Source organism: Pan troglodytes, chromosome 17 (assembly GCF_028858775.2).
Source record: "Pan troglodytes isolate AG18354 chromosome 17, NHGRI_mPanTro3-v2.0_pri, whole genome shotgun sequence".
NCBI classification, from domain to species: domain Eukaryota; kingdom Metazoa; phylum Chordata; class Mammalia; order Primates; family Hominidae; genus Pan; species Pan troglodytes.
The window spans coordinates 26,521,481-26,544,826 of NC_072415.2; the positions used below are offsets into that span (position 1 = coordinate 26,521,481).

The 23,346-nt window shown below is 36.7% G+C and overlaps 1 protein-coding gene across 10 annotated transcripts in view; it reads left to right on the plus strand.

Annotated features, from left to right (window-relative positions):
- DLGAP1 (DLG associated protein 1) overlaps nt 1-23,346 on the plus strand; it is a 964,206-nt gene that overhangs the window by 93,118 nt on the left and 847,742 nt on the right. For all 10 annotated transcript variants that reach the window (XM_016933374.4, XM_016933378.4, XM_016933377.4 and 7 more), the window contains one exon: nt 16,936-17,097. The gene's annotated coding sequence lies outside the window, so the exon portion shown is untranslated. The remainder of the gene's footprint in view (nt 1-16,935; nt 17,098-23,346) is intronic.

The window sequence follows — 23,346 nt, forward strand, 5'->3', positions numbered from 1 at the left end:
CCAGCCCCTGGACTCCACCATTCTACTTTCTGTCTCTGTGATTTTGAATACGCTAAGTACATCACATTAATGGAATCATACAGTATTTGTCTTGTTTGTGACTGGCTTATTTCACTTAGTGTAATATCCTCAAGGTCCATTCATGTTGTCAGAATTTTATTTCTTTTTAAGGCTGAATAATATTCCATCATATGTCTATCCCACAGTTTGTTTATCCATTCCTCCATCGATGGACACTTGGTTCACTTCCACATTTTAGCTATTGTGAATAATTCTGCTGTGAACACTGGTGTACAAATATCACTTCAAGACCCTGCTTTCAATTCTTTTGAGTATATGCCCAGAGGTTGACTTGCTGGATCATAAAGGAATTCTATTTTTAATATTTTGAGGAACTACCATACTACTTTTTATAGTGGCTGTAACATTTTACATTCCCACCAACAGTGTACAAGTGTTCCAGTTTCTCTACATCCTCACCAACACTTGTTATTTTATGTTATTTTATAGTAGCCATCCCAATAGGTGTGAGATGGTATCTCACTCTAATTTTGATTTTCATTTCCCTACTGATTAGTGATGCTGACCATCTTTTCATGTGCCTTTTGGCCATGCGTATATCTTCCTTGGAGAAATGTCTATCTAAGTCCTTTGCATACTTTTAAATTAGGTCTTCTGGTTTTTAGCTGTTGAATTTTAGGAGTTCTCTATACATTTTGGATATTAATCCCTTATCAAATATATGATTTGTAAATCTTTTCTCCTGTTTTGTGTGTGGCCATTTTTTTCTCTGCTGTTACTGTCTTTTGACACACAGTTTTTTAAAAATTGATAAAATTATTTTTTGTTGCCTGTGCCTTTTGTGTTAATCAAAAAAATAGTTGCCAAATTGTTTCGAAGCTTTTGTTTTATCGTTAAGGGTTTATAATTTTAGATCTTACATTTACATCTTTGATCCATTTTGAATTAATTTTTATATGTAGCATTAGGTGAGGGTACACTTTCATTTTTTTGTTTGTGGAAATCCATTTTTCCCAGAAGCATTTGTTTAAAAGACAGTCCAGTTTTCACTGAATGGTCTTGGCACCCTTGTCAAAAATCATTTGACCATTAATGTAAAGATTTATTTCTGAACTGTCTATTCTGTTCCATTGGCCTGTATTCTGTCTTTATGCCAGTACCACAATGTTTTGATTACTGTAGCTTTACGGTGTTGAAATCAGGAAATATGAGTTCTCCATATTTTTCTTGTTTTTAGGTACTGTTTTGGCTATTCAGGATTTCTTGAAAATTATTATTTTCTGCACAATGTGTTTTACTTCAAAAGAGATAATTTTTGAAGTAAAATTATTTGCACATATCAATAAAATATATTATGTTATTTCATAGAAACATTATTATTAAGATATTAATTTCTTAGACACTCCCTGAAGCCCTCTTCTGAAATTTTCTTCAGAAAGTTTCTTCCAAAATCTTGACAGAAAAACTATAATTTCTGTTGATTTCTTCTACAAAGAATGTATCTATAGATAAGGTTTAGATTTATCTTTGTCTCATCTTTTGACTCTTTTCATAACTAATAGGTAAGTATAAACACACTTTTTTTTTTTGACATAGAATCTTACTCTTGTTGCCCAGGCTGAAGTGCAATGGCTGCCTGTTGGGTTCAAGTGATTCTCCTGCTTCGGCCTCCTGAGTAGCTGAGATTACAGGTGCCCGCCACCATGCCTGGCTAATTTTTTGTGTTTTTAGTAGAGACAGGGTTTCGCCATGTTGGCTAGGCTGGTCTCGAACTCCTGACCTTAGGTGATCCACCTGCCTCAGCCTCCCAAAGTTCTGGGATTACAGGCTTGAGCCACTGCACCTGGCCTAAACACACTTTTTTGATTCTCCTTTCATTCCATCAACATTCTCTGTTCCTTTTCACTCCCTACAGCAAATCCTTTTGACTACACAGTGCTGTATTCATAACACTGGATTATAGACTTCACTTTTCTCACCAGCCTCTCCAAACTTGCTTTATTTATCTATGTTTATCATTATTTATGTGTGTGAAAATATTTCATTTGCATAACTCCACTGAAGATGAAAGTCTTCACTTTCACTTTCGTGAGTTCCACCTTTTGATTCGCATTTCTCTTCTATCTCCATTTCCTCTCACATCCTACTTACTTAGCTTCTGCTGTGTAAGTCTGTTCTAGACACTCCTTTTGCTTTGTCTCACTTTTGTCCTTTTTCTAATGTAACCCTATAAAATGAAATACATTAATTCCTGTTTTATAATTTTCTATTTTAATTTGCTCCCAAGTACACATATTCCTTTCCACCCTAATGCCACAAAATTAAACTTTAGCACACTTCTTGGAGCTCTATCCTCAGCCATCCTCTTTTTTCTGTCTATATTCTTCCTCTAAGTAATTCCATGGTGCCCAGTGGATTTAAACACCATCTGAAAATTCCCAAATTCATATTATTTTTCCAGACCTCTCTACTAAGCTCCATAATTGTCTACACAACTCTTTACCTGAGAACCACACTTGGATAAGTCACTATTCATTACCTACAGCTACTCAAGACAGAACCTAGAAGTCATATTTGATACTAATTTTTTATGATCCCTACCTCAGGTTTATAAATCCCTTCAGTTGACCTGTTTGTTTGCATGTATATTGTTTGCTTCCCTCCAACTTTCAAATACAGACTATATGGAATCAAGATTACTGACTATTTTCTTCCCTACTTTATCTCCAGTGTCTAGAACAGGGCCTGCTTGAATGTATATTCCAATTCTTTACCCTTCTCTCTCTGTCTGCCATTATCAATCCTAGTCCAAGGCACCATCGTATCTATCCTAAATAACTATAGTAGTCTCGTGCGGAGGGATTCTCATGCTTTATCTTTTCCCCACCAATTGCTAGGTCCATGGCTGGGGCCTTTATAACAAAAGACATTAGCAAGAGAAAAGCATACATATTTATTTAATATAAGTTTTATGTGACACGGGAGCCTTCAGAAATGAATATTTAAAGAAACAGGAAAACCCGTGTACTTGTAAGTTTGATGAAGAGGTGTATCGTTGTGAAGAAGTATGACTGGAAAAAGGGGGTATGATCTAATGAAGGGAATGTACAAGGCCTGTTTGTTTGGATTCTTCTCCATGTCCCTGTATCTTCAGCGATAAAGACGTTCCTTTCCTCCAGAAAGGGCACCTCTCACATGAGGGTCTTATGATCTACTCCAGCGGAAGATCAGAAAATTATTTCTAGGTTTTATGAACTGTTTCAGAGGAGAAGGAAGGAGAAGTCAGAGAGATCATCCCACTTCTGCATTGTTTTCAAATACTGAGGTGCCATATTTTACAGTAGCATGTCCTGAATCCCATCACTCCTCACTAATATCTTTGCTTTTCATTTCCCTCTGTCTGTAATTCAGTCCCTAAATAAAAGCTAGAGTCATATTTTTAAAACATAAATTAGATCACTGTATTTCTTGTTCAAAAAAGAAAAACATCCAAGCTTCCTTTAGGAGTTTGAGAGGGAAGGCTGTTAATTATAACTCCCTCATCCCCGCCAGCGTTTTAAAGCAGTAGAAGGAGACAAAGGAGTTAAACACATGGAGAATGGACTGTCGGGTCTATTACTAACAGAGCTCTTGGAGAATGTGGCAGAGTGAGTGCCAGCCTGGGCTTCCTGCTGCTGCACCAGAATTAGATGAACTGACCCAGAAGTCACAGGAAACACCGAATACCTGCACAGCAGGTGCTGCAGAGGTAAGCTGTGGCCACAAAGCTCAGCCCTAGGCCCAAAGCAGACAAGAGCCCTGCTCTCTGCAGGCAAGAGGAAGGGACTGAGCCTTTTATGCCCAGTTCTTCCTACTAAACTCACCAATCAAAGGCGCGAGAGCAAGAGGGAGGCCCTAGGTTTCCCTTCACATGAAGAAAACAATGGAGAGTGAGTAGTCTGCAGTTATATCTCTAATGCCTTTGCATTTGGAATAAAGCATGAACTCCTTACTTGAGGTCACTGGGATTGTCTACTTCTCCATCTTCATCTTTTCTAACTTCCTCTCACTCCCTAAGCGGCACACACACTGGCCTTCTTTCTTTGTTTCTCAAGTATGCCACATTAGTCCCTAAAGGCCTTTTAACTTTCTTTTCCTTCTTTAAGGACCATTCTGCCCTCAGGACTAATTATTTTTCATTATTCACATTTGTGCTCAAATGTCACCCAGCGTAATAACATGATCACCCAATTTCAAAGAAATCTTTCAGTCATTTATCATCTTATTTTATTAGATTCACTGAACCAATCATTATCTGAAATTTTATTGTTTATCTGTTTGTTTGCATGTATATTATTTGCTCCCTTCCAACTCTCAAATATCGACTTCATGGAATCACGATTACTGGCTGTTTTGTTCCCTGCTTTATCTCCAGTGTCTAGAACAGGGCCTTCTTCCAGTAGGCCTTTTGTAAAGATTTGTTGAGTGAACGGTTTATGCTCTCTGTTACTCCATCTGATCCTTCCAACAGGCAAAGCTTGAGTTATAAGCTCCAGCCTTGGGCAAGCACAGATGTAAATATTTATAATCTACAAACTCACAGTGCTGATTACACTGGGGCTCAAATTTCAGATTTTCTGCGTTGAGAAGCAGTGAGGAGCACAGGTAACTACCTTCCTGCCAGCTGCATTTCTCACTGCCATAGGGCTGTGGAATCCCTAGGACTAAGGTGGTACATAGGCCCTGCCCTCCAAAGGGGCCTGTTTGTTATTCAGTGGAGAGGCGCTGCGAAGCACTGGGCCCACTGACTAGCTGACCTTGCAGCAGTGAGATGGTGTCAGCTGCTCTTGCCAGAGATGTCAGTCAGTGGAGCAGATGAGCTACTCTGGTTTTTCAGAATTCTCAGGATGTAGGCTACTCCAGCTACACCAACTCTTCTCTTATTTGGAAATAGAAAATTACTTGCATAATTGGTTAAATAATTCATTCAGGCCACGATTATATATTGACTTATCTTCTGTGTTCCAGGCAAGATTTAGACACTGGGAATACAGAAGTGAAAAAACAGACAAAAATCCTGTCCTATGAAGTTTACGTTTGAGTAGGAATCCACAGATAATAAAGAAAGAAATGGTGGGAGGCCGAGGTGGGTGGATCATTTGAGGTCAGGAGTTAGAGACCAGCCTAATTAAAATGGTGAAACCCCATCTCTACTAAAAATACAAAAATTAGCCAGGCGTGGTGGCACACACCTATCATCCCAGCTACTTGGGAGGCTGAGACAGGAGAATCACTTGAACCCAGGAGGTGGAGGTTGCAGTGAGCCAAGATGGTGCCACTGCACTCTAGCCTGGGCCACAGAGTGAGCCTGTCAAAAAAAAAAAAAAAAAAAAAAAGGAAAAAAAAACAAAGAGAAAGAACAAAGAAAGAAATGGTATATCATACACACACACACACACACACACACACATGCACACGTATATACACAGAGAGAGAGAGAGACAGACAGATGATGAGTCCTATGGAGAACAGCAAGGCGTGGAAAGATAAGAATTCATCTATAAAGGTGTCATGTGGGCACCTGAATGGGGAATGGGGAGTGTTATCCTTGTGGCTACCCATGCTGGAGGAACAACAAAGGCTAAGGTCCTGTGACATGTATGTGGCACGTCCTAGAAAGACAAAGGAGGCCAGTGGACTAGAGCAGAGCAAACAAAGGTGATAATAGGAAGGGAAGAGGTCGGAAAAGTAACAAACAACAAAATATATAGGGTCTTTTTGGGCAGAGGAATGTCATGCTCTAACTTGTGATTTAGGAGGAGCCCTTAGTTTACTGCACGGAACAGGCATGTAGGGAGTGAGGGCAGAGTAGCAACATAGAAAACTATTTCAAGAATCCAGTCAAGACATAATAGTGGGCAAGAATAGGATGATAACAGTAAAGGTGGTGGGAAATCCTCGGATTCAGGATGTATTTTGAAAGTAGAGCCAACAGGATTTTCTGATGGATTGGACATGATGCATGAGAGGAGAAATTCATGACACCAATATTTTTGACTTGTGTTGCTAGAAATATAAAATTGTCCATTGTTGACATAGGAAAAAACGGGGATGGGCAGGTTTGGTGGGGTATCTGGAGCTCAGTTTTAGTCATGTAAATTTTAAGGTGCCTACTGGTAATCTATGTAGAGATTTGCAGTGGCTGTTAGACACAAGTCTAAGATTCAGGGAAGAGACTGGACTAGAGGTATAAAATAGGGAGTTGTCAGTGTATAGATAACTATTTCAGCCTAGGGTTCTGGATGAGTTTACCAAGGGAATGGGTCTCTGGGAAAAAGAGAAGAACCTCCAAATGAGACCAAGGAAGGAGCCACTCATCAGGAAAAAAAAATCAGGAGAGTCCATGAAGTGAAGACAAAGTCCTCCTGAAGACAGAGTCCAACTGACTACGGTGCACTTCCTGCTGTCAAGGGGGTATTGGGCCTGGAGTGACAGATGTGCAATGGAGATGAATAGCTGACCCCTAGACAGGAACATAGATGTCATTGGTGATCTTGACAAGGGCGGTTTCCTGGGAGCTGGTAAAAGAATCAGAGCTATGATTGGAGCAGATGCAAGATAGCATAGGAGAGGTATTAAAGGCAACAAATAGATAAATTTTGAGAAGTTTTCTATTAAAAAAGCAGAAGAGGAAGCAGAGAGCAGCAGCTAGTCTAGTATGGGAGACTCAAGAGAAGATTTCTCTTTTTTATTTTTATACTTCTTATTTTGAAATTATAGATTCACAAAAAAATTGCAAAAAAAAAAAAAAAAAAAAGATCCCGGATTGTCCCATGTAACTTTAACCCAGTTTTCTCCGAAGATAACTTGTATAACTATAGTACAATATCACAACCAGGAAATGGATGTGGGCACCATCTACAGAAGTCACTACAATTTCACCAATTACATATGCACTTCTGTTTATGTGAGTGTGTGTGAGACAGTGTGTGTTCCATTTAATTTTATCACGTATGTAGATCTGTGTAACCACCAGCATAATCAAGATTCAGAACCTTCCGTAACTATGTGGCACCCTTGTTCTATTCCTTTAAAGCCACACATCCTTTATTCCTAACCCCTGGTACCCACTAATCTCTTCTCCATCTCTATAATTTTGTTATTCCAATAATATTACATAAATGGAATCACACCGTATGTAACCTTTGAAGGGCTGACTTTTAACACACAGTATAATTGCCTTGAGATTCATTCAAGCTGTTGTGTGTATCAACAGCTCCCTTTTATGGCTAGGTAGTAGTCCATGGTATGGATGGACCTGTTCAGGGACATCTGGACTGGTTCCAGTTTTTGGCTATTATGAGTAAAGCTGCCATGAACATTTGTGTACAGATTCTTGGGTGAACATAAATTTTCATTTCCCTGGGACAAATGCCTAAGAGTGTCATTGCTGAGTTATATGTCAAGAGTATGTTTAGTTTTAAAAGACACTGCCAAACTGTTTCCCAGAGCGGCTGTACAATTTTACATTTTCGCTAGCAATGTGTGAATGACCCAGAGTCTCTGCATCCTGGCGAGCATTTTGTGTTGTCATTATCTTTTGTTTTAGCCATTCTGATGTGTGTGTAGAGAGGATTTTTTTTTTTTTTTTTGGTGAGAGTAATTGCAGAAAAAGCCAGGAGGCTGCCTGTACCTCTAGTTTCTTCTTAGGTAGCTTGAATATTGTTAAAAATCCAGCCCATATTTAACAATAATGAGTGGCTGTTGAGACATGTATATACAAAGATGGGTATTGTGTGCCTTAGATATGGATGTGTGGAGATCATCTTGACCCATGAAGATGAGGAGCAGTGTAGGGGCAAAAAAGATGTGATACCTTTCCTCCCTATCATGAGGGTCACAGCTGACACCCCTATAACAAAAGGCAGGTTAACAAGAGAAAAGCATTGCAAATTCATTTAATCAAAGGTTTGCGTGACATGGGAGCCTTCGGAAAATGAAGAGGCAAAGACTTAAGGAAAACTGTCTGTTTTTATGCTTAGGTTCAATGAAGAATGTACAACTGTGTAGAAATGTGATCGGACAAAAAGATATTCATCTAAGGGTAATAAAACTAGGGCCTGTCCAGATTCTTCTGGTCCCTCTGTGTGGCATTCCGTCTTCCTGGGTTTGGGCAGGGACCTTCTGGAAGGAGATAGGTCAGATTTCTCTATGACCATCTTCCACACAGCAAGGTGGAGGAAGGTTAGAGTAATCGTTCTAGGTTTTATGATTGGCTTTGGAGGAGAGGGGTTCTAGTTTCTGTGACTCACCTTGGGGAAGAGAAACCCTAGTTTCTATCATCTGCCTTGTGGGAGAAAGGAGAGTAGGAGAAAGAAGGGCAGGAGAAGGCCAGAAAGAGGCTTTGCTTTTGAGGCCCCTTCAGGGTCCTACAGTTCAAAGTACCGAGCATGCCAAAGTGCCATAATTCAGGGTCGTTTTCCGAGCCCCAACAGCAGCAACTATGTGCGAGTCACAGAGACTCCTTACCTGTCGATGGCGGTAACAACAGCCAGTTCACGCTGCTGTTTTGCCTCAGTCTGAAAGTCTCATTCATCTCAGTTGTACACGTTTACCCACAAAACCTACTCAGCTTCTACGGTTAAATTTACAGTAGCTCACAGCAACTTAGGCATTATAAATTTGAGTTCTTATGTTTGTTTGGCTATTGATTTTTCAGAGCGACAGTGATTTCAAAGTGCCTAAAAGTTGATATAACTGATTAGCCCAACACTAAACTTCAGGATTAAGAAACCCCTTGAAAAACAGAGTGGAGGAAAAATATATAGTTAAACATATATTAATATATACATAAATTATATGTTTATATATCGTGTGTATGTTATATATCATATATATTTAAATATAACATTTTAAATATCTTACACTAGTTTCACAGTTTTAAGACGTAAAATCCTTTTCCTTCTCAGTCTGAAAAGTTTTCTCTAAGCCAAATTTGCTCATTATAAAAAAGAGCCAAAAAGCAAAAGGCTGCAGAAAGCTTTTTACAATGAGGAGGAAATTATCCTGTGATGGAGAAAGCCAGACCGTAAAACTGCCAATCACACGGAGGTTGCAATCTCCTGGGAATGGGAAGGAGCCCGTCTTTTGGTTGTTTGCTCAGAATGCGGCTCACTCTCGAAGGTCCTTGTAATAACTTGACTGAACAGATGTAGCTACTTCAGGTCATTTGAAACATGTCAGCTTGGGGTGGGTGATCATCAAGGAATTGTGACTCGCAGCCCCGTGCTCAGTGGGAAGCCTTTACTGAGCCAATTTATCCCCTGGGACCTAGAGAGAAAGGAAGAACAAGATAAAACAAAGCAAAACAAAGAAGGAGATAAACAGCCAAGTGTTCTGAAGGCAGAGTGAACAGTTGAAGACAGAAAAGCTTTGGTGTGTGAGGGCTTGTATTTTAAATGCTACAAATTCCTGACTTACGATAGATCTTTTTAAATAGAAGAGTTTGCTGAGCCAGGGTTCTTGCCCAAATGCGGGCTTTCTTGCAGATGATAACTGTACTTGACTACAGCCTTTTGCCATGCAGTTCTGCCCAGAAGACTTTTCGGGAGTGAGGACCATCTGTAATCCAGGTGGATGATTGTCATACTCACCGAGGGCTCCAGTGCTTAAACGTGCTCAGTGCTCCACAAGTTACAAGCAGTTCCTCCTCCCACATTTACAAAAGTAATGGGGATTCACATACAGAAAATCATTGGTAGAGAAGCATTAAGTCAAATAAGCGTAAAGACTGAGACATTGCCATGAAATACTGGTCGTGAGTGTGTGTTTTAAGGGCATAAGGCAAGAGTGAGTACAGAATTCTGCATTGTGGTTGTCCTGGGTGGGGAAATGTTAGCTTTTCTTAATTCAAACAGAAACGTTATGGAAAAGACAAGTTGTCAAGTGTGGGTAAGTGGGTGAGAGATTGTTTGGCTGCTAGAAGATGAAGGAAATTCAGGCATTAGGGGCTACTTTATATGACAAACAAATAAAGAGGACATTTATCTTTGTTTACAGAAAGCCACTTCATGTCCTATGTATACCTGTATCCCCCACAACAAGCAGAACAGTGACTTTCATTGAGCAGGTGCTAAGTAAATGTCATTAGCTTGATCGATAGGACATTAAGAAGGCAGAGGGTTGCCTTATCAAGCCATGGTTAGAGAAAGCAGTATTGATGAGAGTGCCACCTACAAACATATGAGGGGCAAAGTGCTAAGGAGAGGGAGAGATTTGAGAGCATTTTTCTCTAAAGGCTGGAGTTCTCAGCATCTATAATGAAATTGACCTATCATACTGCAGACAGAATCTAGAAGCCTGATATGACGCTTCTATTTTAGGTTGCATGAGACAACAAAGTAAGGGAAGAAAGAAAACTGGCAGGAGACAGAAAGGTGTGTCCTTGTTTTGATAAAGTTGGCAAATGCCTCTGAGTGATTCAAACAGGTGGCTTGATGCCATTTCGAAAGTTTATGCGAGCTTTTCTAGAAATAGTACTGTGAATATTTTTCTTCCATGATGATCTTATTCTGTTGCACCTCATGGTTTTATTCCAGATTTGTAAATTAAGTGTGATAAGGCAGTCCGTGAGGTAGGATTTTTATGGAAAAACTACATGTTGCTTTTAACAGAAAGAAAAAAACACATTTGAGTGTTTGAAATATACCTAAACAATCTTCTTACTAGAGCAAGGTTATTAATTTTAAATCTTAGCATAGTGCAAACAAAATGTATAGAATAAAATAAATTTGAGCCTAGTATGTCTTTGATTAATGATTCAATTTGCAGCACCACATTTGTACAACAAATCTAAGCTATTCATGATGAAACTCATACTTTGATAACTGATAACTGACTAGCTACTCATATTTATCTATGTTGGACAGGAATCAGAAGAAACTGAAGCAGAAATGCATGGTTTTAGATACTGATTTTTTGCAGTCTATTTTCACGTGCTATGGATTCAAAAATATTTTATTGTCCCATGTATGTATGTATCTTTTAAATTAGAAACAGAAATTAAGTCACCTAAGAGACCCTTAGCTAGACTTCGAGTCAGAATAATCTAAGATTTTAGCATATGTACTAAAAATTTAAATTATTTATCTCAGAGCTACTAATAACTTACAAATATGACCCTAGAATAGATAAGTATAGCTATTTTTATAAATTCTTACAAACCAGAAAACTCCTCTTCCAAATATGTCGAGCTTAATTTTCTGCTCTGTGGAGCACAGCTAGTGAGGCAGCAAAGCCCAGTGACATTTTCCACAGTGTGAGTTGCCAACCACTAGAAGCCTGTGGCAGTGTTTTAATCTACAGCAAACATGCTAACAATTGGTTGAAGAAAGGATTATGTAATTCCACCTTGATATTCCTTTCTGTGGTGCTTACATCAGTGTCAAAGAATCATAAAGGCAGAACTGGGTGAGTGCTAAGGTAGCATTTTCTCAGTTAGGAGCCAATTTAATCTTTATGCTTTCTGGAGATTACTTTAGTCAATCTCTCCATTTTCACTAAACTCCTAAAGAAATGAATCTTCTTTGAGTGTGGCTATTTCAGTGTGTGCTGGGGCCCTCATTTCAGTGGTCATTATTTCTGCAGAGTGGTCTATATTAATTCCAAAGTCTCCAGGAGATCATTAACTAGTAAAATAATAACATGCCTCTACCTAGATTCTAATAATGTTTTGGTAATTAGATCAAACCTACTATTTGAAAAATTGGTAATGGCAGAAGAAAGAGTTAAATTCCGAGGACCTGGAAAACTTTATTGTATGAATAGAATAGAATAAAAGTCAAAAGAAGACCTCTACAATATAATGGACAAAAAATATATGTATGTTATGAAATTCTATTAAAGTTCTAGGGGAAATATGATTATCCAAATTGTCCTACTGTAGCACCCCAGCTTTGTTCCCAGATCTGTAAATGACTTTACTTGGCAATATTGGTGAACAGAAGAGTCATAAATAAGTAAATTTTCTAGCTAACTGGAACATATTCTCACTGCCAAACTTAATTTATTATTTTAAAACATTTGAATGTATATTTATTTCTCAGCCTTCTTTTAACAGAAGATGTTGATCATAATTTAATCTTTTTTTTCCCTTAAAGATATTACTTTTGTAACTTAAAAAAAATTTATATTGACATCTGACTACGTTCAAGACATGTATTGAAGGCCCTAATAGGGATCTTGAACATCTCACATTCTATTGGTAGAAACCAATAACTGTGTGACTAGTATTCACATTTCATATGTTAATTACAGATGTAGTTAAATTGTAATTATCTGTCTTCCCCAGTAGATTGTAAAATGCCCAAGGAAAGGGACTGTATATTACTTATTGGCTTAAAAGTGCTACTTTCAGGGAAAAACTCATGGATGGCAGCTGTTTAAGAGATTTCAAATTAATTAATGTTGGCTAATTTGGAGTTAGTACAGATGAAAAATTCTGGAAATTTTATAATTAAGAGAAAATTATATTTACTTTTAGTGTTGAGGAAAATTGAAATGCATTGCTTTGCATTAGCACCTTCATATAGCTAGAGACATTTTGATAGTTTAGGAAAATATAATATCTCATTTTAAAATTTGTTTTTTCTTTAAAAAAAATCAGTTTTGGTACACATATGTTAAAAATATTTTGCTAAGATATCTCAGGGCGCTGAACTTCATTGTCTCCAACAACTAATATTTCCCTCCATTTTTTAAGAAGAAATAAGCGCTTTGAACAGATGGAATAATTAGCATTTATAGCAAAAACCAGGATATTTTATTTTCTCATCATCGAAAGTGATAAACAGATATCTGAAGCATACATGTTCAGCAAAGGCGTTGAAGAAGAAAACAATTCTGCTTCTCTTCTGTTGTTTTATGAAGAAGTGCAATCTCAGAAGTTAATACTTAGTTTTAATTGCATCCTTTAGAAAGTTCTGTCTGATAAAATGGCACGTTTAAACTATGAAAACTGAGACAAAAGAATACATTCAATAAATGTTTTTGCATAATTTTCCACTAATTAAAACCTACCTATGATAAAGTACCTGGATCTTAAGTGTACAGCTTGGTGAGTGTTACGGATTAATACACATGTGTAAGCCTCACAAATAGAAAGATACAGTTTATTATCATCCACCCAAAGGCCTTTCTGTTACTTGTTCTAATTAATACCCCCAGAAGTACTCATTAGAATACATTTTTTCACTACAAATTCATGTTATTAGTTTTTTAAATTTCATATAAATGGAATGACACACTATGCCCTATTTTGATTTTCTTCCTCCATATCATCTCTGTGGGGCTGATCCATGTTGTATAATTTATAACAACAGTTTGATCTGCTTTGCTGATGTAGAACAGTAAATTTTGTAAATATACCGTAGTTTTTTTTCACTTTTATTCTTTTACCTTTACCCTTTGACTAACATCTCCCCTTTCTCCTATCCCCCAGATCCTTGTAGCCACCATTCTACCCTCTGTTCCTATGAGTTTGTGCCACAAATGTCATTTTTCTGTATTAAGATCCAATCCAGGATCACAGACTGCATTTACTTGTTATGTCTCTTTACTCTCTTTTGATTTGGGGTACTTCTTAGACTTTCCTAATCTTTTATGACTTTGACAATTTTGAAGAGTGCTGGCCAGTCATTTTGGAGAATGTCCTTCAATTCTGGTTTGTCTGATGTTTGTTCATGATTAAATTCAGGTTTTAAAAATTTTTGCATGAATACTGCAGAGGCTACACTGTGACTTTCTCAGTGTGTCATATGAGGAGTTACATGATGTCAACACGTCTCATTCCTGGTGATGTTAATTTTGATCACGTGACTGAGGTGGAGTCTGTCAGTTTTCTCCACTATAAATTTATATTTTTTCCCTTGTAGCTAATAAGGATCTTATGGTGAAAGAGTTTGAGACTATGCCAATGTCCTGTTTTCTCATAAACTTTTGCCCACAAATTTTAGCTTCCATCAATGATTCTTACCACGGTGTTTGTGAGATGATGATTTTCCATATCCATCATTCCTTTTGTATTTTGAATTTGAATTTCATTCTAAGGATTTTGTCCTTACCTATTAATTCAACTACTTATTGGTGGTATGGACTCAAGGATCTTTATTTTATTCCATGAGATAAACTTCATTATTATCATCATTTAGTTTGTTGCTCTCATTCTAGAATTGCCCATTGGGGGCTCCTTCAGGGTGACTCCGATGCCACGAAATTTTGAGCACATGCTTACTGTGGCACTACAAGATCTTGCGGGCTCATCTTGCTCCATTTCTTCATCCTGCTAATATCTACCCATTCCCAAAATCAACCTTTCTGTGAAGGTTATTTGGCTCTTTTTCTTAGCGAAAGGTATTTGGAAAACAAAATCTGAGTGCTAGATGTGCTCGTTGCTCTTCTGCCATTGCTTCTAGGTCACCTGACAGAGCTAGGAAATATGTGTACATATACATCCACATATGCGCACACATCTCTACTTTATGTCAGTTTGTACACACACACACACACACACACACACACACACATATTCCTGAGTTCATCCTGAGGCACCTGATTCCAGTGCAGCATCCCAGGGTTCATTCTAGCCAAATCCCTTCCATTACTTGTAACTCCTCTTTTTAACATTGAGAAACTTCACTCTCAGTATCCTCTTTTTAACATTGAGAAACTCTCTCAGTATCATCAATTTATTTAATTATTTGCTTAATCTTCATATACACACAATGTAGTCTCACAATCGCAATTTCATACCACTCTGAAAAACAAACCTTTAATCAGACAATATGTATGGATACTTTTCCTTGTCTTTGGGCTTGGAGTAAGCGGTCAAAACACTGTTTTCTAAAAGTTATTTAGCTTAGTTCTATTCTTTCCCATCCCCTTCACTGTGGTTATTTATTTATAATGCAATGTACACGAAAGATTAATATCTTAATTTATGAATATTAATTTCATATCCTGTTGCCTTACTAAATTATTTTATGATTTGGGAATTAACAATATTAATTATTATTGATTCTTAAGTGTTTTTCAGGTATCATATCATCTATAAGTAGGGATACTTTTACCTCTTCTCTACCAATTCTAATACCTTTAATAGATTTGTTTTGTCTAATTGCATTTTTTAACACTTTCAGTAAAATAATAAGTAGTAATGGAGATAACTAGCATCTTCCCCTTGTTCCTGATGTGAATAGGAATGCTTCTAGTGTTGTCCAATTAAGATACCGATTTTAGCATTGAGAAATATATATTTTTAATATGTTAAAAATCACATTCAATTTCTTGAATATTCTTATAATGAGTGAATGTTGAATTTCATTAAGGCCTTTCAGCATATATGGAAAAATCATATTGCATATGATAATAACAGATTTCCTAGTAGGAACCAACCTTGAATTTCTATAATAAATCCTACTTAGTTGTATTCATTATTTTCTTAATATGATATATAATACTATGCATGCCAACATTTATTTTAGTACTTTTGCATTGATATTCATGGACAATATAGGTCTATAGATTTATTTTCTTTTGAACAAAGTTTTTTAGGTTTAGGTATCAACGTTATTCTGGCTCAGTAAAAGGAAACATTGTCTCTTTCATTTCCAACGTTTTGCAGCAATTTGTAGAGTACTGAGATTATTTGATCTTCAAATGTTTTGTAGATTTTTACCATGACACTATCTGGGCCTGGTTGTTTTTTATGATATTCATCCTTAATAATGTTCTCTATTTCTTGTATGGAAATTGATCTCTTTAAACTTTCTCCATTAATGGAGTCAATTTTAGTACACGTGATTCCCTGGAAAACTGTCTCTTTTATCTAAATTTTCAAACTTGTATACATAGATATCTGTAGTCACTTATGCTACTTATTTAATTTTATCTTTTTTCAATAGCTAATTCTTCATGTTATTTCTTATTTTGTGTAGTTTTACCGTCTGTCTTTTGTTTTCTGATCAAGGTTACCAATGGTTTGTTTATTTTGTTAGAGTTTTTAAAAACTGAGGATATTTATTTATAGAGTTACTGTTTTCTGATTCTCTGAGCATTAATTTTTACTTTAATCTTTATTATTTCCTCCTATATGCAATTATTTAGTTATTTAGCTAGAAAAGTATTTTATTTTAATTCTTTCATTTCTCCTGACAAAAGCACTTAAATGATATACAGAAATAATTCAATGCTATTGTATCACAAACGATGGTTTTGTGAAAATTAGCCAACTGACTCTCAACTTTACTATATTCTCCTCAAATGTGAAAAAGGCCAGAAGATCAGACAGATGTGTCTTAAGTTCCAAATCCACTGTTTCCTTGTTGTCTGACTTCAGCAAATATCGAATTCCCTGATTATCAGTTTCCTAATTTGTAAAACTGAAATGATAACATCTCATCTGAAGATGAAGTGAGATAATTTCTGGAAAACACCAACTCAGTGCTTAATATTGTGTATTCCATAAACGGGCCCTCTCTCTATCTTTCTGAGTTAGGGATAAAATAACTACTCTTTATTGAGTATTGTTAGAAGCATTTTGTTAGTAATACCTTATTTCTTTTTTTCACAGTCTTCTGCAGAGGATGTGCATAGCTTGCCCTTAAATACGAGTAGGTCCAAATTTTGACATGAATTCCATCCATCTGACTTGGAGCTCATGCTCTTTAAAAAAAAATCTGATGTACTTTTATTTACTTATTTTAATTGACAAATAAAGTTCATACTCTTGATGACTAAGCTAGCCTGCCTCTGAACTGTAAGTTAAAAGATTAAGACTGCTATTCATAAGGTTTAACATGTATGAGTAACATTGCAAAAGTAATCATGAAGCTCCATTAACAGACTTGCCTTCCTTCTTTGTCCCCTTCTGCATTTCAGCACATCGTGAGTGGTGCTCTTGAGTCCCTTCAAGTGATTACTACTTAGATCTTCCCGGGGACACCTTCTTGAAAGGACCAGCGTGCATCCACTTTGCTTAGATATAATCCCAGATCAGTGGAGGTGTTGCAAAGCAGACTTCACTTGTCTCACTAACACTGGGTAAGAGTTTGATAACTATATTTACTGTTTGCAGATGATATTTGATGTCGTGACCTGATCTGAAATATTTCTGCTTTCTTGTAAATGGGAAAGCTATATTAACTAACTAGACACATAGCAGAAGGGAAAAAGTAGGCTAGCACGAAAAGGCATTGAACATCGATTGAGGTGTTTAAGATTAGCTAAGCATATGCTGATGTATTTGAAGATATTTTTCATACTTATGTGAAGTAGAAGGAGCTAACATTTAGAGCAAGTGGAATTTCATGACAAGCATTCTTATTTTTGAGTATAACTGAAATATAGTTGTGTGAAACCTATAATTGCCACAATTTGTGTTGTTTCTGCCACGTAAAACCAATACCTATAAAATGGAGATGCTAACTCCTTTAAACTGGTTATGATAAAAGTGTGCCTATTGTGATTATCTATATGCAAATCCTTCCCTAACTGTAGGGTTCCCTTACATGTACTGCTAGTGCATATAAGTTTACTTCCATGTGTCTTTTCCTCAAACTTAAAAGTCTTCTGTTCCAAGATATTACATTGCCAGTTTTACTCTAGTCAGGATTATTATCAAAACAGAATTGGAGCTGAGAAAAGACAATAGAGTTGAATGGAATGGCAGAATAGGAATAGTTAGTGTAGGGAATCCTTGGGAGAGATTAAAAAAAGGGGGAGCTATGAGACTAAGAAGACTTTGTCTTAGAAGTGCATTCCAGTGACTTCTATGAGAGCAGAAGCTAAGGGATGTAAATTGGCGCTTGGGCCATGACATGGACTTATCTTGGGTGGACAGATGTTGAGAAATAAAGGTCATCCAAAGGTTTGCCCTCTCAAGCACACAGGTTATACTGCATCTCAAAGCCCTGAGATTCAAGAATGAGTCAGTATCTCTGAGACATAAATCAGAGAGATATTGAATATTAACATGGAGGACTAGGTCTCTTGAAATGCACATTTATCTAAAATGCGTAACAACTTTTGCAGTGTTTTATGTCCTGTGTAGGAAAAAGGTATCTCAAAAATGTCCTAGTGAACAAGGCTTGGTAAATGAAAACCGGGAAGATTGAAGGTGTATAAATGCCCCGGGTCATAACACGATGGCTGAGAACATGGGCTCTGAGGACAGATTGGTTTCTCTGGTCTGAATCCTGACTCTGCCACCTTTTGGCAATGACCCTTGGGGTAGTTGGGAAAATTAGATGTCTAATTTAAAGAGTGCTTAATACCAGACCTGGCACATAATATGTGTTCAGTAAATAGGTATTTTATGTTAAGTGATTGTACAAATATTTTAAAAGCTTTGTAGCCTCACCAGTGACCTTGACCTTAATACTTTCTCTATTTTCTCTGTGAGGACTTAAGTTTCTCATCTGTAAACTCTTCTACTATGTTGAATTTTCCTTAATCTCACATAGCAAATTATAGTTGAGATGACATTACTATTATTTTCAAGAGTGGATTTTTTGTCTTTAAGTCTGGCATGTTATATTTCTGAAAGTAGTTGATATTTTAAATTTTATCATCTCAAATCTGCCACTTTCTAGCATCGCGATATTGGTCAAATTACCTAACTTTTCTCAATCTCCTCATCTTTAAAATGGGAACAATAGAGTATCTGTCAGAATCATTGTGGAGATTAAATAATATAACGCATAGTGCATGACAAAAAGTACCCAATACATGTTAGCTACTACTAACATTATCGCTACTGTCATCATTATAATTATTCTTCTTAAATGCATTCTTAACTACCTCTGGTATGATTGCTGATGTTGTCTGTCTTTAAATTGTGGAATTTGAAACAGGACACTTTATAGAATTTTAAATAAAATATTCATATATTCAAAATCTCAGGACACCTTTTCACTTTTGAAACCACAATTCATCATCATCATTTTGTACCCTTGTAATACAGTTTATTTAGCTTAAGCACAAATCTCATGTCATGAGGTTACTAAATTATCTCCAAGGACAACTTCTGTTATAAACTTCCCAGACTTGATCCTTTCCGGAGGAGATTTTACAACTTCCATTTTAATTTAAAATAAATCTTAATTTATAAAGGGAAGTAACTTTAAAAAATTTATTATACTTTAAGTTCTGGGATACATGTGCAGAACGTGCAGGTTTGTTACATAGGTATACATGTGCCATGGTGGTTTGCTGCACCCATCAACCTGTCATCTACATTAGGTATTTCTCCTAATGCTATCCCTCCCCTAGCCCCCAACCCCCCAACAGGCACCAGTGTGTGATGTTCCCCTCCTGAAAAGGGAGGTAACATTTTAATTTAGAAAGGAAAGTAACATTGATTTAGTGCTCACCATATGCCAAACTTTATACTTTGATGATTCTTAATATCAGTGTTTGGCTGTTTTACCCTTATTTATAACTTTAAACTGCTGACCCAACCTAATAAATCTTAAAATTTATAAAATAAATATTAAGTAATCAGGATACTACCACTATCCACAACTCACTCTGTATAACTTGTCTGGATTTGTACTCAGGCTTATCTCCATGGTTCTGCATGCTTAGAACCTAGTTCCATAATCTAAACTTTTTTTTTTTTTTTTTTTTTTTTTTTTTGAGAAGGAGTCTTGCTCTGTCGCCCAGGCTGGAGTGCAGTGGCACGATCTCAGCTCACTTCAAGCTCTGCCTCCTGGGTTCACGCCATTCTCCTGCCTCAGCCTCCCGAGTAGCTGGGACTACAGGCGCCTGCCACCACGCCCGGCTAATTTTTTGTATTTTTAGTAGAGACGGAGTTTCACCATGTTAGCCAGGATGGTCTTGACCTCCTGACCTCGTGATCCGCCTGCCTCGGCCTCCCAAAGTGCTGGGATTACAGGCGTGAGCCACCGCACCCCGCCCCATAATCCAAACTTAATGTTCAACTATGATTTAGATTATATTTATCCCAGTACAATCCTGAATCTGAAATAATCCCTGAGCTTTACGAAGCCAAAAATTTTGGCTTCATCTCTCATATTCAGATCTGATATTGTTTATGCAAAGCTATTTACTAGGGTTGTTAATAATGTTCTCTATGAATTGTTGTAAACAATTAAATCAAAAAATTTGTAAAGATTTTCTGTCTATTAAATATTCTTCATTTTGAGGGGTTGATTTCCAGTGTCTTTTAAAATAACTTAATTGTGTAAGCAAGCAGGTATAAGAATGATATGTCAAATCTTTCAACATACATCTACAGATTTGTGGCAAACGTAGTATTAACCAAAACCAAAACAAATACATTTTCAATAGAGCTAATTTCCCTCTTTATGTAATCTCAGCCTAAGCCAGATTCTTGGAAAGAATGATGTAATTAAATTATTTCATCAAAGCATTTACAAGTAAATGCACCATATGGTCTTTCAAAGTGGGCAATGAGGTAACATTAGGCCATTTGATCAAAGTTAGAAATGGCTCTTATTTAAAAGAAAGCAAAGTTTTAAAACCATTTAGTCTTAGTAGTGCAAGATATTTCCTTTCCAATTTTTAAAATGTAAGATATTTGGGAGTGTTTATCCATTTAACGTATTCTATTTATATTCATAAGTATAATATTTTATAGTTCAAAAATACAAATAACATCTAATATAAAAAATCCTCACCTACCATTAAAATGCAAGCAGAATCAAGTTCAGGGGCTCTGTTGTAGGTGATCCCAGCGTTACCATTTCTAGAAACACCCTACTGCCAAACTGGGTGTCAGAAGAGACTACCACTTTGAGTCTGTTGAATATTGCCAGGTATTGAATCTTGTGTCTTTTAAAATTCTATGGACTTGGGAAGGGAAGTAACATTTATTTAGTGTTCACCACATGCCAAGGACTTTATCCGCTCAGAAATTCTGAAGATGATCTTGTGTGGCAGGTTCAGCTATTTATTTTTACTTGTGGATAAAATGAGATTGAAGGAATTCAGTAATTTGCTCAAAGTCACACCACCAAGAGATGCAGAGAAAGAGAGAGAGAGAAAGAGAGATATCAGTTTAATTCACATCAGTTTAATTTCAAAGCTATCTTTCATCATTTTATCATGCTTTTCACTTCATATTCTTTCAAAGACTCTTTGAGAACAAAAAATTCTTCCAAGTAAGAGCTAAAATGAATCCCTCTTATGTTTGATGTCTGACAAAAAATATGCAGTATCCAGTATACCAAATACTATTTAAAAAAAATTCTAGACTATTATTCCTATTTCTTGATAGTCTGTAAGGACTGCTTTTCTTGTTTCTTGGAAAAGACAGGTGTAGGGTGGGGATAGGTTTGTAGAAGCGGGAGACATAAAAGAAACCCCAAATGTCTGAGTATACTCTTAGTGTACCCCAGGGTAGCTCCTGGGAAGAAATATTCTATCACTTCTCCACTGTTCTGAAGGAAATTAAGTATTTGGTATTGAATTAGTGGTTAATGAAAATTTAAGGTCCACTGAAACATTATGTCCTTTCATTAGATCATTACCTAGTCATTTTGGTATTGATTACTATGGTGTTCATTGATAATCCAATTGTCTTGTTTTATTAATTTGTTAAGAGGTGTTAGGAAGGCTTTAGAGACAAAAATTTCTTAGTACATAAGCGATTTTTGTTTTCTAAAGTGCATGATGTATAATTAGTACCTAATATTTCTACTGAATCCTGTTTTTGCTTCATAAGAAAGTAGCTACTTTCCCCTCTTCTTCACATTTTTCTTTTTTTTTTTTTTTTTTTTGAGACGGAGTCTCGCTCTGTCGCCCAGGCTGGAGTGCAGTGGCGCGATCTCGGCTCACTGCAAGCTCCGCCTCCCGGGTTCACGCCATTCTCCTGCCTCAGCCTCCTGGGTAGCTGGGACTACAGGCGCCCGCTACCACGCCCGGCTAATTTTTTGTATTTTTAGTAGAGACGGGGTTTCACCGTGTTAGCCAGGATGGTCTCGATCTCCTGACCTCGTGATCCGCCCGCCTCGGCCTCCCAAAGTGCTGGGATTACAGGCGTGAGCCACCGCGCCCGGCCCACATTTTTCTTTTTTTTATATATATTCCTCTATTCTTAAAGCAGATAGATAAAATAGCCGTAATTCATAGTTCTTAGTGTGAATTGAGAGGAAAGACTATGGAATTGCACTCAGGTCTAGTATTAAGTAGATTACATTTGTGAGATACTTAAGGGCTCCTTAACTCTTAAATAATATCAAAACTAGCATTATTTCATATGTAATCTCTTATTTAAGTTTCTTTCTATAACATAATTGCAAAGACTATGGTCTCGTGAATTTTCCTTATATAATTTTTGTAAAAGTCTATTATTTAGTAATAGAAGTATTTTTAGTGCATTTCTTGGCAGATTTATTCAGAGAGAGCTGCTTAGGTGTGTCCAAACCTGAAAGTGAACATTCATCCTGTTGAAGCAGGGATGATTGTCAAGCAAAGAAGACTAAAGTGGATGCACAAATATCTTCCACGTTCTTGTATTCACCCTAAAACTAAATCTGTTTGTGAGAGAGAAAGGGTGCTGGACTTAAGGGCAGAGAACCAAGTTACTAACTGTGATTTTAGGCAACTCAATTTCTTGGTCTCTTCAACTATAGTTTTTTGGGTTTTTGTTTTTCTTAATAATAACAACTTACTGGGCTGTTGTGGACATTAAATGAGATAGTGTTTGTGGAAGTGTTTTTGAATTTTAAGTCTGTATAAAAATAATGCACGTGAATGTTGCTGTTACTAAGAGTGTACAGCAATCCCCTTATCCATGCCTCCATTTTCCATGATTTCAGTTACCCTTGGTAAACCGCAGTCTGAAAATGTGAAATGGAAAGTTCCAGAAATAAATCCTAAGTTTTAAATTGCATGCTGTTTTGAGTAATGTGATGCAACCTCACTCTGTCCTGCTTTGTCCTTCTGGGATGTGAATCATCCTCACATGTAGCATCTTCACAGGGTCTACACTCCCCACCCATTAGTCCCTCAGTAGCCATCTCAGTTATCATACCAACTATCAAGATACCACAGTGCTTGTGTTCATATAACCCTTATTTTATAATACGTCAATAATATTCAACTAATAATTATTAGTTATTGTTGTTAATATCTTATTGTACCTATTTTATAAATTAAACTTTACTAAAAGTATGTATGCATAGGAAAAACATTGTGTATATAGGGTTTAGTACTATACGTGGTTTCAGGCATCAGCTGGGGGTCTTGGAAGATATCCCCCATTGATAAGAGAAGACCAATGTAACATAAAACTTTGTTATAAGA